Source organism: Cricetulus griseus, chromosome 4, assembly GCF_003668045.3.
Source record: "Cricetulus griseus strain 17A/GY chromosome 4, alternate assembly CriGri-PICRH-1.0, whole genome shotgun sequence".
Lineage (NCBI taxonomy): Eukaryota > Metazoa > Chordata > Mammalia > Rodentia > Cricetidae > Cricetulus > Cricetulus griseus.
Window position 1 is genome coordinate 148,538,949 of NC_048597.1, and position 3,928 is coordinate 148,542,876.

General features: G+C 42.0%; 1 pseudogene; it reads left to right on the top strand.

The window, feature by feature from the left end:
• Positions 1-356: 356 nt before the first annotated feature.
• On the top strand, positions 357-970 carry LOC100750742 (annotated as a pseudogene).
• Positions 971-3,928: the final 2,958 nt, after the last annotated feature.

Here is a 3,928-nt window from a genome sequence, read left to right on the forward strand (position 1 = left end):
TAGCATCTATGTCTAACTCAAAAGGCATGTCTTGCCTCTGTCTGCCCTATTGTTTTTCTCTTAAACTCTAATAAAATCGTCCTAGGAGCTTCAGGAAAAAAAAAAAAAAAAAAAAAAAAAAGACAGGCATAGTCCCAGGTCTACTGGGACGTCAGTGCGTGAGGCCTCAAACAAAACAGTTCCCCCCAAACAAAACAGTCCTTAAGACCTAGCAGCTACAAAATTAGCAGCTCTGTGCAAGGCTCGAATCCAAGAGGCGGTACCTTGCATGACGTCATCCCGGGAGCAGGCGCAGTGAAATAAATGGCAGTGAGCCAGCACAGACTGAAGGCCTTCCTGGAGCAGAGTGCCACACAATGACAGGTACCGGTTTGGTAGCCGGGGAGGTGGTGGTGGATGTATTGCCATACTTTGACCAAGGCTACTAGGCTACAGCCCCTGATTATTCTGCCTTTGAAACTGACACAATGAGAAACGAATTTGAGAGGCTGGCTGCTCAACAACCAATTGAATTACTCAGCATGAAACGATATGAACTTCCAGCCCCTTCCTCGGGTCAGAAAAATGACATTACTGCATGGCAAGAATGTGTAAACAATTCCATGACCCAGTTAGAGCATCAAGCAGTGAGAATTGAGAATCTGGAGCTGATGTCACAGCATGGGTGTAATGCCTGGAAAGTATATAATGAAAACCTCGTTCATATGATTGAACATGCACAGAAGAGCTTCAGAAGATAAGGAAACATATTCAAGATTTAAACTGTCAGCGGAAAAAAAAAAAAAAAAAAAAAAAAACATGCAATTCTCAGCTGGATCTAAACTGAGAGAAATGGAGTCAAATTGGGTTATCCCTGGTAAGCAAGAACTATGAGATTGAAAAGACTATTGTACAGCTGGAGAAAGAGATCTATCAAATCAAGCAACAGCATGGGGAGGCAAACAAGGAAAACATCCACCAAGACTTCTGACCTTGGGCAGAAGAGAAGAGAAACCTCAGGCCCCTGGACTTTCTCAGAGCAACTGTTGAGAGACTGTGGACTGTGTGTACTGTTGTGTTGCTTTATATGTGTATGTTAGCAAAATAGGGATTTTCAACATATTGCTATTTTTGTAGCTATAAAAATCTGAGTTTTCAAAATGAGTATGACTTTAGAATAATGTCATATTTTCTAGCAGAAGTTCTTTTTATTTATTAGTTCAAGTTAGGGAACAAGCTTGTTTCACATGTAAGTCCCTTCTCCCTCTCCTTCCCCTCACCCCCATCCCTCCTCCTCCACCCCCAGCCTACCCCCCACCCCATCCACCCACCACCCCCCAAGAAGGGTAGGGCCCTCAATGGGAGTTCTGCAAAGTCCACCAAATCTTCCTGTGCTGGTCCTGGGCCCCTCCCCATGTGTCCAGGGCCAGAGTATCCCTTCACGTGGGATGGGCTCTCAAAGTCCCTTCTTACACCAGGGAAAAGTACTAATCCACTACCAGAGGCTCCCTGGAGTGCAAAGGCCTCCTTATTGACATCCATGTTCAGGGGTCTGGATCAGTCTTGTACTGGCCTCCCAGACAGCATCTGGGGTCGATGTGCTCTCCTTGTTCAGGCCAACTGTTTCTGTGGGTTTCTCCAACCTGGTACAGACCCCTTTGATCTTCATTCCTCCCTCTCTTCAACTAAATTCCAGATTTCAGCTCAGTGTATATTTGTGGATGTCTGTCTCTGCTTCCATCAGCCACTGGATGAGGGCTCTAGGATGGCATAAAGAGTAGTTATCAATCTCATTTTAGGGGAAGGGCTTTTAGGTTATCCTCTCCACCATGGCCTGGATTGTCAGATCGTGTCATCCTTGTAGGTCTCTGGAGATCTCCCTAGTGCCAGATCTCTTCTCAGACCTATAATGGCTCCCTCTAATATGGTATCTCTCATCCTGCTCTCTCTCCTCTATTCTTCCCCCAACTCAATATTTCTGCTCCTCCATTTTCTCTCCTCTCCTCCTCTTCTCTTGCTCTTATTGTGGTAGCACCCTCTCCCCTACACTCATGTTCCCAATTAGCTCAGGAGTTCATGCCACTTCCTATTCCTGGAGTCCATTTATACCTTAGAGTCCTTTATGTTTCCTAGTTTCTTTGGTGAAGAGGATTATAGGCTGGTAATCCTTTGCTCTATGTCTAAAATTCATATATGAGTGAGTACATACCATGTTTGTCTTTTTGTGACTGGGTTAACTCACTCAGGATGGTTTCTTCTAGTTCCATCCATTTGCCTTCAAATTTCAAGATTCCATTGCTTTTTGTGGCTGTAGTACTCCATTGTATAAATGTACCACATTTTCTCTATCCATTCTTCAGTTGAGGGGCATCTAGGATGCTTCCACGTTCTGGCTATTACAAACGATGCTGCTATGAACATAGTTGAACATATGTCCTTGTTGTATGAACATGCCCTATTTGGGTATATTCCCAAGAGAGGAATTGCTGCATCTTGAGGTAGACTGATTCCCATTTTTCTGAGCAACCGCCATACTGATTTCCAGAGTGGTCTTACAAGTTCGCACTCCCATCAGCAATGGAGGAGTATTCCTTTTTCTCCACATCCTCTCCAGCATAGATTGTCATTGGTATTTTTTATTTTAGCCATTCTGACAGGTGTGAGGTGGTATCTCAGAGTTGTTTTGAGTTGCATTTCTCTGATGGCCAATGATTTTGAGTACTTTCTTAATTGTCTTTCAGCCATTTCAGATTCCTCTGTTGAGAATTCTCTATTTAGTTCTGCACCCCACTTTTTTAATTTCATTGGTGTTTTGGTGGCTAGCTTCTTGAGCTCCTTGTATATTTTGGAAATCAGTCCTCTGTCAGATGTGGGGTCAGTGAAGATCTTTTCCCATTCTGTGGGCAGTCGTTTTGTCTTACTGACTGTGTCCTTTGCCTTGCAGAAGCTTCTCAGTTTGTAGACAAATGGGTGGAGCTAGAAACAATCATCTTGGTTGAGGTAACCCAATCTCAAAAGACAAGTATTGTATGTTTTCTCTTACATGTGAATGTTGGCTTTAAATTTTTCAATATGTGTATTACATATGAAATAACTACAGAAGTTAGGTACTTATTAAAGGACCAGGGTGGAGGAAGGGATCTTAAAATAAAGGGGAAATTGAGTATTGTGTTATGAGTAGTTAAAAGAAAATTAAATGGAAAAGGAGATGGGATAAAAGAGGGAATATGGGGAGGGACAACCAACACTAAAGGTTTTTGAAGATCCATATGGAAACCCAATATTGTAGAAGCATATATATATAATGACCCTTCAGTCATTATCAAACCACCACCCAAACATTTACCGATTTTTATGCAGAACAGCAGAAAGAGATCCAAATATATATATATTTGTGTGTACATACATACATACATACATACATACATACATACATACATACATATAAAAGGAATTTAAAAGGAGTTACCATATAATGAGAGAGATGATGGGATTGTTCTTCTGTGTATATGTTTCTCTCATTGGTTGATGAATAAAACACTGTGTGGCTAGTGGCCAGGCAGGAAGGATAGACAAGGCTACCAGAGGAGGAGAATTCTGTGAAGTGTAGGTAGACAGCAGACACCATGTGAGACCAAGAAGGTAGAATGGCTGAACCATTCTCCATAAGATAAGACCACATGGAAATACTTAAATTATTAGAAATGGGTTAATAATTAAGAGAGAGCTAGCCAATAAGAAGACCTAGTCATTGGCCAACAGTTACATAATTAATATAACGTCTGTGTGTTTATTTGGGGCTCAAGGACAGACGTACCTGATGGACCAGAAAACTTACATCTACAGGGAGACAGTACAGCAACTACATATCACATACCACCAAGTAAAACCCCCAGTGATAGGAATGGGTTATATCTTGTCATTGGCCAAAGGAGTTCTATAGTCCTGT